Raw genomic sequence first — 16,213 nt, forward strand, 5'->3', positions numbered from 1 at the left:
TCAAATCCAACCTCAGACACTTAACACAAAAACTAGCTGTGTGACCTTGGGCAAGTCACTTAATCCTAATTGCCCTCCAAAAAAATCCAAAAGATTCAGAAATTGAATAACTAAGGGAAATATATTCTTAGGAGGGATTACCAGGGAAAGGCTTGTACTTTTGCCTAGTTTCGTTTCTCAAACCTAACAGCTTCACCTTGCCACAATCTGGCTCCGAGGCTGTATACACAGAACAGTCAAACAGGCTTGCCTTCACTTTTCTTCTCTCTCTTTTAAAAAGTGTTATTGTTTTTGTTATGTTTTGTAAGTGACCTAGTTGGCCACCCATTTAAATAATCCCATCTCTTCCTGTTCTCACCTTCTGGGTCCTTTTCCCTGGCCCTTCTCAACTAAGCAAATAAAAACTCCAAGTCTAACTTCCATCTGTAATCAGGGAAAACTGTAATAGGGTAATTACCACCCTGGGGCTAAAGTGATGGAAGGATGGGGTGGGGTGGGATGAGGAGAGATCAACAAGCCTCTCCCTCCCATTTCACATGGACAAATGCAAACCATTTGGGGGGGGGTGGATCATTTCTCTTGATGTAATTTAAGGAACAACTATATTTAGTCGGGGGGGGGGGGGGGGACTAGGGATATTAACCTCTAATATGGGAGCAAATAATAGCCACAATAAAAATTGGGACAAAAACACAGGTGATGATAAGTGTTATTCTCTACTCTCCCTCTCCCCTCACTCTGAGTAATTTTTTTTTTAAGGGCTTAGATGAATTTCTTTTCAAAGCTCTCCAGCTTGTAGCACAAGTATCCAGACTGCATAGAGGCAAAGTCAGCCTGCCAAGACTAAGCACAGACCCACAGATAAGTGATGAGACACTAAGCAGTATCTGCTTCCTTTTCCTCCAGTCTGAAGAGGTTAAAATCTGCAGCCATGGGCTCTGGATCCCCTTCTCTCCTCTGATATATCTGGCAGCAGCCTACTGTGGAAAATATACTAGGCTATATACTAGGCCATATTTCAAATACCCTAAACCAACTGGCAAAAAGTACTAAATTTTTGCTTTTGTGTCTGGCTCTTAAATTCCTACAGACCTGACTTAGCAGACAAGAGAGGGCCATAAAATGGAACCTGCAAAACAAAAATAGACCTTCTGGGACTTCTCATACACACACAGCAGGGATGCCGAGCTCTCTCATTTTTTCTTGTTTCAAACTGTGTTTGCTTCTGCAGTACCCCGATGTGTTGGAGGGTGCACGGTGGAGATCATGTCTCTCCCAGAGCCAGTATAGCGAAATGTGTCTCTGCAGGGAGGGCAAGTATGTGAGGGGCTCTCTCTCTGGGTGCATCATCTTCTATGTAAAACAACAACCCCACCTTTATTCCAGCCTCTCTAGTCCTGTAATTAATTTCCCCAACACCTATGACAGCTGGGTTTGCTTCCTCAAGGCACGCCCGCATTCTCCCTAGGTTTAAAAGTCTTCCCGCTTCGAGGTCTCTTCATTCAAAAATCAAATAATTTAAACCTAATAAAAAATATCACAAGTGCCTTTTAGCTACTGATGACGGGGAATGGCAATAATAATAAAATAATAACAGTAAAAATATGCAACAGCGTGAAACCTGGGAAGCTGGGGGTGCAATAGACAAAAATGAAATTAGAGGGAAAATCATGATATTGCTGAAGAGCGGGAGTGCAGCTCTCACACTAAGACCAGGGGGATTGGGATAAGGCTAAAGTTAATTGCATTTCCAGATGACAAACCTCTCACCTCTGAACTGAATGGCTCTTTATAAAAGCTATCAGTAATAAACTGTAAATCTCAGCTATGATTGCAAATAAAGGTCATCCCTTTCATGCTGCCACTTTTCTGGGCCTTATTATATTCCTGCCGGAACCTCTCTGACTTCTTAAGGTGTGCCAGCTGTCCATATAAGCAATCAGCATGGCTTTATTTATTTATTTGTTTGTTTGTTTGTTTGTTTTTAAGGCAAGACATTATCGGATTTACATCCTTGTACCTCACTCCATGGAGCTGGGCCAATCCCCAACTGCTAGCTGGCTGGCAGAGTCCTGGAGTTGGGATCATTCTTCACCCTCTCCCACTAATGTAAAGGAGATCCCTGTATACCCCCACCCTATTCCTCTGCAGAAGAGATTATAAGTATACAGGATATTTTCTCATTATTCTCCAGGCTGGATTTCAGACTTCCTTGATCATACTCCAGGTCTCCAAACAGAAGCCTCATTCCCACTCTGGAATTCCCACATTGTAGGACCCCTTTGCCCCTGAAGTCTCTTGCTCTGATTGGATGGCTCCTTCAGTTTAGGAGAATAGCCGTTACTCACTGCATTCTGGGTAAGGAATCTTTGTGCTTCCATCTCCTTTTCAAATTCCTTTAATATATATTGCCATTCCTATTGGAATGAAAATTCCTTGAGGTTAGGGATTGCCCTTCTTTCTACTTGTATCTATATTTTCAAAGCTTAGCATACTGCTTGGGATATAGTAAGCACTTAATAAATGCTAGTTGACAGACTAATAGATACCATATATATGCACATACACACACAAAGGCATACACTGCTTCATACACTGGTTTTAGTCACTGTGATTCAATAGCAATTTTCATTTAATTGATTATTCAGAGCAAAAGCTCCTGGTCACATGTCCCTAGGTCTACAGGTAATGTTTAGAAAATGAGCTTCCTTTCTCTTTTTAGAGTTATGGATTTTAAGCTGGAAGCCACTTCAGTGATTATTTAGTCCAGTCCCCTCATTTTAAAGATGAGGAAACTGAGAGAAACAGATATCAAGAGATTTCTCCAAAGTCACATAGAAAGAAAGTAACCTGTTGTTCAGTCATATAGGACTCTTCATGAAGACGTGGATCATAGCACACCAATGCCATCCATGGGGTTTTCTTGGCAAAGATACTAGAGTGATTTGCCATTTTGTTCCCCAGTGGATTAAGGCAAACAGAGGTTAAGTGACTTACCCAGGATCACACAGCTAGTAAGCATCTGAGGCTGGATGTGAACTCAGATCTTCCTGACTCCTGGCCCAACTCTATCCACTGAACCACCTAGCTGCCTAGCAGGTAACCTACCTAAATATCCTTCCTATTCCTGGCCTCTTCTTGTCCTAAACCCTGGTAATAAACTTATTTTTTTTTTGAGGGACCTGCAGGCCCTTAAAATGCAATAAATCATTTTGAGGATACAAATAGCCAGCTCACTTATACTTCCCAGAAGATATGAAAGAGTAAAGAACTGAATAACCACTAGAGTCTAAAGCCAAACCCAGAAGGACTTAATCTTACACTTCACCCTGATTTCCAGTTCCAAAACCATAATCCAATCAACTCTGCCAATTCTCCTGAAAAGCGTGTATTAATCTACTCCCCTATAGCTCCACTACCCATCCCTATAACTTTCCAAACCAAAATATGACTTTTTGTACCCCACTTCCTTGTATGCGATGTCTCTCAGCTTAGAAAATAAGCTTCTTGAGGCCAAGAACATCTTCACTTCTTTATTATTTCCCCCAGTGTTCAGCGCAGGATTTGGCACACAGATCTTAATAAAGAGTTTAAGGAATGTTTTCCCATTATTCTCTATACACACATGAAGACAGAGTCCTATCTTATGGTGAAGTGGAAGGAGAATCACCTCAACTCGTGTCCTCATACTAGGCAATTTCAACAGACATAGTGATGTTCCCTCAAATACTTCAACTTCTCAGTTCTTCAATCTATTAAACCCCCATGACCTACTCTACCACTAACTATTAGCTTCACCTATACTCAGAAGCAATCTCAACCTTGCCCTTGTCATCACTGACAAGTGTTCATTTCTCTTCCATGCTCATGAACTCTGGAAAATTTTTTATCTGATATAATGTTATCATTCTAACCCTGTTCTTCATCTTCACAACCATTTAGTTCCGTCCTCCCTACCACCCCCCACCCCTTTAGTTCTTTCCTTGGCCATCACCCCAGCACTGGCTACAGTCTTACTCTTGTCTTATCTCCACCATTGTGTGAACTGGGTCAGCTCTACACCATTTCCTTCTCTCAAATCCCTTGTTCCCTTGAGCTATCACCAATCATTGCCTTGTCAAGTCCTAACCTGGATGACTCCCATCAGCCACCTCCTCCACCTTCCTGTCCAAGTTTTGCTGGATGGAGCTGGAACATGATGACTGGATCCATTACAAATTCACTTTATCTAATCTTCACGGGGCCTCACTTCAAGACAAGCCTCATACTTCTCCCTAATTAATTTGCTATCCTGCTCTACACAGCAGCTATTCCAAACTTTTTCATCTCTTCTCTACCTAAACTGACTTCATTCTCGGAGCATCTCCCTTGATGCTTCACCAAGGACATTTAGTTAACTCACAAAGTGCTCTCTTTTCCCCCACCTTCTTTCCTCATATCACTCTAACCCACTATCTCCTTCACCAGTGTCTCAGATGAAGAGGTAGTCCTTCAGTCAACAAAGCAAGCCCCTCTTCATGTGCTGTTTTCCCATCCTCTCCTGCTTCCTTTAGGAGATTGTACCTATTACCATTTACACTCTTTCTCTAATCTTCAGTTGTTCCCTATCCACTCGCTCCTTCCCTGCTGCTTGCAGACACAACTCCCCCATCCTCAAAACACTCTCATTAGATTGAGCCATGCTTACAAGCTTTTATTCTGCATCTTTTCTCCCCTTCTTGGCTTTTATTTATAATTTAACCACCACTTCTTCTCCTCTCACTCTCTTTTAAACTCACTGCAATCTGGTTTCCCAATTGCATGTCTCAAATGAAAATGCCCTCTCCAAAGTTACCCATGATCTCTTAGTTGTCAGCTCTAATGGTATTTTCTCTGTCATTCTTTTAGACCTCCCTGAAGACTATAACACTATTGATCAGCTTCTACTCCTAATCACTCTCTCTATGTTTTTGTGATATTGCTTTCACTGATTCTCTAATTGCCTGCATGACTTCTCTACAATCTCCCATGCTGATTCATCATACATGTCATTTCTCTGACCCTAAATGTACCCCGAAGTTCTATCATAGGTCCCTTTATCCCTCTATACTCCCTAGTAGATGATCTCATCAGTTGGGTTCAATTATAATCTTTATGAAGATGTTTCTTGGACCTATATATCCAGCCCTAGTTTCTCTCCTGAACTCTAGTCTCACACTGTCAACTACCTTTTAGACATCTAGAACCAAATGTCTTAATTATTGTTGAAGGCATATGTTACTATTTTCACATCCTTTCAATAAACTCTTTTCTTAAGAAACAAAAAAAAAATGTCCAAAACAGAACTCATAATCTTTTCCCCACAATGCTTCCCTCTTCCACTGAGGGCACCGCCATCTTCCTATTCAACGTCTGGGTCATCCTCAGCTCCTCATTCTCACTAATCTCCTGTATTTAACTGCTAACTCTTGTTGCTTCCTTTGAATCTTCATAACATCTACCCTCTACCCTCATATAGCTACCCCTCTAGAACAGGCGCTCAACATTTCTCATTTAAAGAACCTATTGAAATAGCATTTTAATGGGTTTCCCTAACTCAAGTCTCTCTCCACTCCAATTTACCCTTTACTCAGCTTCCAAAGTGAATTTTCTAAAGTGTACATCTGACCATGTCTTCTCCCCTTAGTCACTACACTCTACTGTTTCCCTGATATCTCCAGGAACAAATAACAAAATCTTCTGTTTCTCATTTAAAGCTCTTTTCAAACATTGCCCTTCCTACCTTTCCAGTCTTTGCAAACTTTATTCCATTCAGTTCACTTTGCAATCTAACTTGTTGTCCCCCTAGGATGCCTTCCCTCCCACTTCTACCTCCTGGCTTCCCTGACACCTCGGTCTCTGACTTTCTGGAAGATTCAACTCAAATTCCATTTCCTGATCTCCCCACTCCACTACTCCTAATGCCTCCCCAGATAGAGATATACTTCCCTTTGTCTATAGATCTTATATGTGATTTATGTATCATTTCCTCCATTAGAATGTAAATTTCCTGAGGGCAAGAATTGTTTTTTCCTTTATTTATACCCCAGGGCTTAGCAGAGTGTTTGGCACATAGTCAATGCTCAATTATGATCATTGACTGACTGACAAATGAACGGAGAGAAAGAGGGGGAGAGAGACAGACAGAGAGACAGAGACAGACAGAGACAGAGACAGACAGAGAGACAGAGAGAGACAGAGAGAGAAGTAGGGAGAGAGACAAAGGGAGGGGGAGAGACAGAGACAGATCCAGAGAGACCTTATCCTCAGGGAGCTCACATTCTGCTGGGGGAATGCAAAATGTAAACAGATGATTTGGAAACGCTGAACTCTCCTGATAGACCTCTTTGAAAATAACACTATCGCTGAGAGGAAAAACCTGTTATTCCTCCATCTCCTCATTGAGGATGAGTTTATCAGGTGGTTTTCCTCTTTGATAGGAGAAGCCGGGCCATCAGGAAAGCGCCAAGTATTGGGGGGGTTAAGGGGAGTGGGAGGGAAAGGAGGGAGGAAAGGTTTTAGATTGCCCAGGCAGCTGAAAGTGGATAAAAGGCACACACAGGGAGGCAGGAAGGTTCCAAAGAAAACTTTGTCAATTTTACAATTTCGCCTGGGGCCAGAGCTGGGTGGAGGAGGTCTGCTTCATGCGGAGCTGGGCCTGCTATGTTTGGAGGAGTCTAACAAACTGCTTTCTCTTGTTCCTCACGAAATATTTGATTTCAGGGCTGCTAATGCTGATGAATTGTGCCCTGGGTCCCATGACCCTGCAGAAGGAAGGCAGGCAGGTAGGCAGGCAACTGTATTTATTGAGTGAAGCTGTATGCCGAGAAGGCTGCCCGAAGGAGCAAGAGAAGAGAGGGCCTCTGACCCCTGGTAGCTTATAATTTAAGTGGAGGGAAAAGATCAGGGCACATGAATAAGACATAAATGATAATAGCAGGAACATATAAGTAGTTCAGATTATTAGAGTGTAAAGTATATATGTCTGTTTGCCTCTTTATCACTCTCCCTTCCTCCTTTCTCCCTCCCCTTCAATCCATCACACATTCTACTGCTGTCAGAAACTTTTTTATACCTGAAGCTGCTCCTGTCCCTCTTTTCAGCTGAAAAATATTCAGTAGCTCCCTGGTGTGTAGTGTTCAAGGAACTGTACAATCTGGAAACACCCTAATTTTCCATTTTTATTTCATATTATCAATTAACAGATATTCAAACCATCCATGTGAGTTTTCCAGTCAAAAGGTCTTTTTTGCCTCCCTAAACACATACTATACTCTCCCACCTCTATGCTTTTGCCCAGGCTGTGACCCATGCCTGAAATGTCTTCTCTCCTACTATTTGTTTATTGAATTTCCACCTATCCTTTAGCTGGAATTCCTAAGCTAGAATTGACAGTTTCTTTTTAATATTTTTATAATCACGTTTCAGTATAATCTGTCATCCTATGTATTTTATTTTATGTATTTTAAAAAATATTCTGAGAAGGGGTCCACAGATCTGCCAAAGAGGTCCATAAACACAGAAATGTTAAAAATCCTCTCCTTTACAGTACAATTCAAAGGCTGCCCCTCCAGGAAAGTTTACGTGACACCCACCTCCCCCACATGGCACTTTGTTTTGTACCTCCCCGCAGTACTTAAGATGTGCTATAGAATTTCATACTTGTCTGTATTTTATTCTCCAAATAAATCATGAGCTCCAGAAGGATACAGGCTGTATCTGATCTCAGTTTTACAACTCTCCCAACCCAGGCAGAAATTTTCTGCATATATTAAGTGCCTAATAATTGCTTATTGGATTGTTTTATTCTATTAGGGTGGCTAGCACATAGTAGATATTTAATACATGCTTATTGACTTGTATCACATTGCTAAGACAAGGCTACAGGAACAGATTTTCCATTATAAAATAAGTCACACATCGTTAAACCCAGTTTTGAACTGGATTTTGAAGGAAACTGAGAGACACAACTTGGCAGAGAGGAATTTGGAAAGGCTTTCTAAGCAGAGGAAATGGCATGTATAAAGATTCAAAGGGGGGGGGGCGGAGGGAAGGGAGTTTCCATATATGAAATCACAGAATACAAAAATAAGACTACAGAGAGAGAAAGGCCATAAAGATCTTTGCTTCCTTCACAGGCAAAAATCACATATTATCCCTTCTCTGACATTCATTTTCATAGGAGGATCCCCTCCCTGACCAGCTACCCCATTCTATCCTTAATGTACATATCCGCAAAGGATAAATGGCCTTTGCCCTCTGAAATGCAAAAGAAATAATTGCCCTGTATCCATGAAACAGATAGTTGTTAGAGAGGAAAAAAGCAACCTGAGTGTGTGAACCCTTCTCTAGTACAGATGGTTGAGTGTAATTAGAGGCCCTTTAGAATCAGTATGGAAGATCCCATGGTATACCTATTTATTCACCAGCATGTGAATGGCCCACCATTGTCACAAGCCCCATTTTGGATACATTGACCAAAAACCAAAACAAAACCAACCCTCCCCACAATAAATCTCACTCAACTCCTTAGCAGCTATGTGAAACAATGCATTCCAAACTCATTGATAATTTTCTTCATGCAAATGTTACTGAGCTGGTGTCTTACTTGACTCATTTAATATTCAATCAGCATCTAGTTAGCTCTGGGAAATAAGCAGAATAAGTCTTGATATGGCTTCATCTTAATGAAAGTTTATTATGTTATAAACCTGATGAGATTTCAGGGACTTGGGCTTTCTATGATTATCTGGTCTGGACATCTCAGTAAGTGATTTCAGATGTGGCTCACCCCAAAACATCACAGTTAGACTGAACCGGACCTATACGTTTATCTTGATTTATTTGTTTCTTTTATTTTTAAATTTAGGGCAGCTAGGTAACACAGAAAATGGAGTGCTGGGAGGAATCAGGAAGACCCAAGTTCAAATCCAGTCTCAGACACTTACTAACTATGGGACCTGTGCAATTCACTTAATCCTGTTTACCTCTGTTTCTTTATCTGTAAAACAAGTTGGAGAGTGAAATGACAAACCTCTTCAGTCTCTTTGCCAAGAAAATTCTAAATGAGGTCATGAAGAATTGAACATGATGGAGACTACTGAACATCAACAAAATTTTTTGATGTCTTTAATCTGTTTTACGTTGTAGTAAATTATCCCTTACAGAATGAAGCCTCATTTTTGACAATGAAAAGTAATTAGGCAAAAATGCCTGATATGAAGGCCATATCTGACATTGTATACAACATTCTGCCCGACTGGTCCATTACCTCTCTTCCATAAGGGAAGAGAAATGTTTCATGACCTCTTCTCCGGGCCCTTAACTGTCTTCCAGTTACTCAAAGTTCATTTTCCTTTTAGTGATCTTTCCATGCCCATTGTTGCAGTCAACAATATATGGTATTCTCAGGCTTGCTTAATTCACTCGGCATTGATTCATATAAGTCTTCCCTTGTGCCTTTGAATTTTTCAAATTCATCATTTCATGCTAGATAATAATACTCCACTACATTCACAGCTAATTTTTTTTTTCATCTGTCCCCCAATCTCTGAGCGTCCACTTTTTTTTCTGGGTCTTTGCTTTCTCAAAGAGAGCTGCTATGAATATTCAGGATATTATGGACCTTTGTTTCTGTCTTTGACCTCTTTGGGGCATATGCCCCAACAGTGAGATCAGGTTAGTAATTTTCCTTGCATGATTTCAAACTGAAATCCAGGACAACTGGACCACACTACAACTCTACCAACCATGTGTCTCTATGCCTGTTTTCCTACAACTCAACCAACATTAACTATTCTGATCTCATATCATTTTTGTCAATTTGCATGATAAATAGAATAAGGCCTCAGATGTTTCAATATTCATTTCTCTTACTCTTAATAGATAATATTAATATCATTAATTACTAATAATCTATAGTATCCATTAGCAATTAATAGCATTAATACTATTTTTCTAGTGATTAATATTATTAGCATTAATTAGCAATCAATAGCATCAATACTGTTATTTATTAATAATATTAATACTATTATTTTATAATACTTAATACTATTACTAATACTTGATATTATTAGTATTTAACACTATTAAATATCACTATTAGTGATTTGGAGCATGTTTTCATATAGTCATTTATAGTGTATAATTCTTCTTTTGTGTGCAGCTAGGTAGTACAGAGGGATAGAGCACTGGGCCTGGAATCAGTATGACTTACTCTCCTGAGTTCAAATCTGACCTCAGACATTTATTAGCCATGTGACCCTGGGCAAGTCACTTCACTCTGTTTGACTCAGTTTCTTCATCTGTCAAATGAGCTGGAGAAGGAAATGGCAAACCACTTCAATATCTCTGCCAAGAAAACTCCAAATGGGGTCATGACAAGTTGGACACAACAGAAAAACTATTGAATTGGTCATGATAAGTTGGACACGACAGAAAAACTACTGAACAACAATAATTCTTTTGGAAACTGTTTTTGGGGGTTTTTCGGGGGGAGGTTGCTTTTTGGAGGGCAATTGGGGTTAAATGACTTGCCCAAGGTCAAAAGGCTAGTCAGTGTGTCAAGCGTCTGAGGCCAGATTTGAACTCAGGTCCTCCTGAATCCAGGGCCAGTACTCTATTCACTGCACCACCTAGCTGTCCCCAAATATGGAACATTCACGAATTTGCATGTCATCCTTGCTCAGGGGTCATGCTAATCTTCTCTGTATTGTTCCAATTTTAGTATATGTGCTGCTGAAGCAAGCACTGAAAACAGTTTTCTAATTGCATTTGACCACCTTTTACTAGGGAATGGTTCCTAATTCTGTCAAATGACAGGCATCATCTCATTAAAGAGGATTCTCATGTAGGTATAAATATGTGCACTTATTCTCCAGGTATTCATAGGGAATTTGTATCCTTGAGTATCCACTAACAGATAAAGGCATTCTAGGCAGAAGGACTGGCCTGTGCAAAACTTTAGAGGGAAAAGAAAGCCAATTGGGCACAAGGAGGTTTCGTTAACTAATGACATCCTAATGAAATAGGAAAAGTACTGGATTCGACATTAGCAGACCTAACCCAGCGATGTGAGATACTCTCTGGGCCTCAGTTTCCCTATATCTAAAATGGGGGGGAATGGCTACTAGATTAACTCTAGGGCTGCTAAGATACAGCCAGGGGAAGTTGACTTCATATTCTATAAAGTGATCAATTAATCAACAAGCATTTATTTCGTTCCTACTGTTTAGCAGACACTGGGTATCCAAAGGTGGGAAAAATGAATTAATCCCTGCCCTCTAAGAATTTACATTCTATTGGGGCAGGGGGTAGAGTGTCAACATAAGTGCATGTGTGTGTATTCACATACACACACACACACACACACACACACACACACACACACACACACATATATATATATATATATATATATACACACATATATACATACAAGGCAATTGTGGTGGGAGGGGAACTTAGACACTATCAGTTTTTGGGACCAAAAGCAGTGTACATGTGTGAGATGACATCTCAGTTGAACTCTAAAGGAAACTAGGGATTCTAATGACTTAGAGATGTGTAGGGAATACATTCCAGGCATGGCAGAATCCTCTGCAAAGATATGGCGGTGGGAAATGGAATGTTGGTGTGAGGAACACCAAAAATGTCAGTTTAGCTAGTGGAGTTTATGAAGGAGAATATTCTAAGTGACTTAAGGAAAATTGCCCTAGTCACAAGTTATTGGGCTCAGTTTCCCTGATAGTAAAGGGGTGGGGAAGGGGAAGATGTATGTTTGAACTAACCTACATTACAGAATTGAAAATTGACTTGGAAAATTCTAATAAAAAACCACAAAGGTGCTCCAGGCATCTCAAATGAAAGCGTTAGGGGGCTTGGCAAGTATTATCATAATAATAACAATTATAACTATCATTGTCTTCATCATCATTAAGGCTACTACCCTGATGTTTGTTGTAAATATGTCAAAATTGGATTTCTTGGGTAGGTGCTTCTGGATCTCTTTGGTCCAATGGATCCAGTAACATTTTTTAAAATCCCTGCCATAATAAATACATTGCAAAGCAGCAACTGTACAACTGAAATACAATCAGTCAACAGAATATGCTTCTTTTAAAGTCTAAAAAAAACACATTCTCCCTTTCCTTCCCTCTCCCTTTTTCCTGAAAATGGACACTCAAGCCCTAGGCAACATAACCACTGAGGTTTTATTATAAAATACATTTCAAAATAATGGTTGAAAGTCTTGGAAGCAGAGAAGAAGATGAAAAAGAAGAGGTAAACAAGCTTTTTTCTACTACTAAATGATAAATTAAAAGCAGCACTTTGGTGTTCTGCCTCATTTATTATCGCACTGCACTCTCGCCGTTAGAGTTAAGGTTGTGTCAGCGTTTCCATTATAAACCCCTATTTTCAAGGGTTTATAATTTAGCCATAAAAATTTGCTCCAGGCTGGAACTTGCCATGCAAAAGGTCTCGTTGTGGGATCAAACTTGGGGACAAATTTGGGTGGGGGTGGGGGTGTGGAGGAGGAGAAATGGATTGGCCATTCTACAGTTATAAATTGGAATGAAAAAGCCATTGTATATGTTTGTCCCTCCTTTAAGCCCAGAATATGTCTTGGATCTTATGGAGATTAAAGAACAGCAAACTTCCCATAGAGTCTTAGTGGAAATATACATCATGGGCTCATAGTAACATGAAATATCAATTTATACAAAAGGCCAAATCACAGCATATTTTCCTGCATTTTCAATTTTCACACATTGAAACTGATCTGCATAATTGGAGGGATAGCATTGGACACTGGTACTGTGGCCATTGACAGAGCAGTCTTCATCTTAGAGAAGCTCAAGAAAAATGTAAAAGAATCAGTTTCAGTAACTCTGAACTTACATATCCTTTTGTCCTTTAATTTCTTTCTCCCTCCACTTCACCCTCACCCCCTTCCCCCAGCCTAGTATGGTCCAGTTGTCAAAATAACAATCTTTCATGCCCTCCACCAAATCAACACAGAAATGTTCTGGAACTTATGCCAATTTTGTACCACCTTGTTGCTCATTTGCATATGCAAATATAAGCTTTGGTAGCTTCCTTTTAGTGAATCTCTGTCAATTGGTACCCCACCTATACTGTTCTAGAACCTTGCTAAGAGCAAACATGTGATACAGTCTTAAATATATTTATATTTTAGCATGCTAATAACACTGAATAGATAATTTTTAAATAGTTCTAAAACAAATATAAATACTTATGTGGCACTGGGAAATTCACTTGACCTCTCTGGGCCTCAGTTTTTTCATCTAAAATAAGAGGCCTGGACCAGATGACCTCTAAAGTGCCTTCCAGTTCTGGATGTCCTATGATCAGATTTTACAGGTAAATGGGTAGATATATTCCTGGCAAGTCCAAGAGCTTTGTCCCGATAACAGAACCTTTAGATCAATGCCATCCTGTGCTTAAATTTCAATTATCCATGGCTGGTCTGATTGACACAGCATATTTGTGACTTGGTTTTTTGGACTTTAGACTAAAAAAGCCAAATGTCATGGCTTTATGTTAATGAAAAGAAAATAGTATCATTTCAGCACTAATCTGTAACACTTTTTATCAGAAGCTTTCAAATCACTTTAAAATTCTTTTTAGAGGCAGTTAAGATGGTATAGGGGACAGAGCTCTAGACAGGGAGGCAGAAAGACCAGAGTTCTAATCCTATCTCAAGAAAATTAGCATCTGTATGACCCTGGGAAAGTCACTTGTTTATCTTTCATTTTGTTTGTTTGTTTGTTTTTGAAGAGAACCAGTGACATCCTGGGCTGATGTTTGACTTGCTGGTGAATTGAATTGAAGTGAGACAGTTACACAAAGTCAGGGTCATCCTCTTCTCCAGACTATCCAAAGTCCAGGGGCAGGCCAAAAGTCAAGACAACTGGTAATCGTCCCAAGATGCAGTGGATGACCTCAGCATCTTTGAAGTCTGACCAAGCTCTAAGCATCCCACAGAGCCTGCTTCAGCCACCTTCATGACTATTGGAAAAAATTGTTCTCACCCACCCATTCTACCAGGGAAGTCTTCTCATGCTTGGGGAAGACACCCCCCTAACTCACCAACAGGTTTGAGGCCAGTTTGGTTACCCTTAACCTGGTTTAGCCCATCTGCCGAGATGGTTTACCCAGGTGCGGTCACTGTTACATGCTACAGCTTCTTGGAGCCACAGGTGAGAGTTGGGGGGTGGACCCCAAAGTCCTGAAAAGGACTCAGCAATCTTTCACACCAGAGGTACTGGCACTCCCTGAATACTCCATGTACTCCAAGTCACGTAATCTCTATCCACCTCAGTCTCTTCATTTTTGAAACAAGGACCATTATGCCACCTCTCAGAACTGTTGCAAGGAAAAATAAATAATATTTGTAAAGAATTTTGCAAACCTTAAAGTGATTGCTATATTTACACCTATACACATGTATGTATGCAGTTAGCATGTAATCTATTTGTTGTGGCTCAGTTGTTTCCGTCATTGCTGACCCTTCACAACCCTATTTGGGGTTTTCTTGGCAGAGATACTGGGGTGGTTTGTCATTTCTTTCTCCATCTCAGTAAAGTCAAAATGGAGGATCATTGTTTTAGATTCCTATTTCCCATGATCAAAATATGTTTTAAGTCCATTAAATATTCCTTAACTGTTCACTCTTTAAAATAGTCATACATGGAAAGAATGATGACAGAAAATATCTAAAACAAGATGAAGAAACCTTCAATAGGAAATGCAGAAAGTGACCATTTTTCATTAGCATTTAGAATAAGGGCACACTCTGTGCAGATATCTGCATTTATTCCCATGTTTTAAAGACACATTTCAATAAACACATTTCCCCAAATATGAGGAAGCAAGTTTTCTTGATTCAAGATGAGGAGAACAAGATGATTCCATTTGGCCAAAGATGCTAAAAGAAAGCCCCAAAGAAGCAGGAGTCTTGTTAATAAGCAGGAGCCCCCTCACTCAAGCAGCACAAAGACCCTGCCAAAAGAATGAGCAATACTAAATCACAGGCATAATGTGAGGGGAGAAAGGAAAAGACAACTGTGGACAAAACAAGAAAGGAAAGTTTTATTAATGCTAAATAACGCTTTCCTTTTTGGGTTTACAATAACGTTTTTCCATAATGGATTCCAGATGTGCAGGCATCCTGGAATGGATGGAACAGTAGCTTACCTCTTATGCACAGAGAGGGCAAAACTGTGGGCACGGAGGCTGGTTTGCAATTTTGCTAAACTGAGGGCAAGGGCATGTACAGGGAGAGAAGCCAGAGACAAATAAAGGTTTAAAAAAAAGAAAAAGAAGAAAGAAAATATGCATTGGATAAGGCTGGGGGCTCAAGAGTTAACTCCAACCTTTTCTTTTAATGCAGCTTTCTGTGGTAGCTAATGAAGGTAATGAAATATGACATGTAGTTTGGCCCTTGACCATAGAGTGCACCCCCCCTCCCCTCTGTGCTGCGAACAAAGCCAAAACAGATGTAGCTACTTCTGTATAGTTTGGGGTTGACGTCTGTTACACAGAGCAGGTCGTCATGCGCATTCCCAGAATGTTAGCTTCTGACACATGCCGGCATTATCTGAGCGAGATGCTGCCTTTGTTTGTGAGGTGGGGAGAGAGGGAAGAGGGAAGAAACCAGAGAAGGGCAGGATTGAGGACAGACGGGAGGATATTAGCCTATATGAAAATTCAGTCAAGTTCATCCTGGTTCATCCTGGTTCTTTGCCTTGGCTCAATCATTATGCCCCTCCGCCTCCTTTCCTTTTCTAGACACAGTGCAAAATAGAAGAACAAAAATACATTTGACCCACAAAGGAAGGAATAAAAGAAAAATAGGTGCTTTTTTTTTCCAAAAAAAAAAAAAGCTAGTTTGGGATTCTACATGAAGGAATTTGCAACAGGCAAAATTTTTAGTGAAAAAAAAATTCAACCTATACCTTTTAACAATGTTCAATCTTTGTGTGTGTGTGTGTGTGTGTGTGTGTGTGTGTTTGTGTGATGTCCAATCTTGAAGAAGAAAAGGAAGATGGTAGGGTCTAGAAAGGGGTAGAATGCGGATCATCTTCAAATAAGCATCATATGAACATGAGGGATTAATTGAAAATAATTGTTTCCTCTAAAAGTGATCTAGTTTGCCCAAGCTAGGTTT

The 16,213-nt window shown here is 40.1% G+C and overlaps 1 long non-coding RNA gene and 1 other non-coding gene across 2 annotated transcripts in view; both read right to left on the bottom strand.

Moving 5' to 3' along the window:
• The window catches only part of LOC138159258 (uncharacterized), a 1,259,001-nt gene that overhangs the window by 685,236 nt on the left and 557,552 nt on the right, over positions 1-16,213 (bottom strand). The window lies entirely within an intron of this gene.
• Positions 10,666-10,771, bottom strand: LOC138159660 (U6 spliceosomal RNA). Its single transcript, XR_011167943.1, has one exon. It is a non-coding gene; the product is annotated as a U6 spliceosomal RNA (small nuclear RNA).

This window comes from Petaurus breviceps, unplaced genomic scaffold, assembly GCF_028583685.1.
Source record: "Petaurus breviceps papuanus isolate PSGF00001 unplaced genomic scaffold, PetGlider_PUasm1.0 176, whole genome shotgun sequence".
Classification (NCBI taxonomy): domain Eukaryota; kingdom Metazoa; phylum Chordata; class Mammalia; order Diprotodontia; family Petauridae; genus Petaurus; species Petaurus breviceps.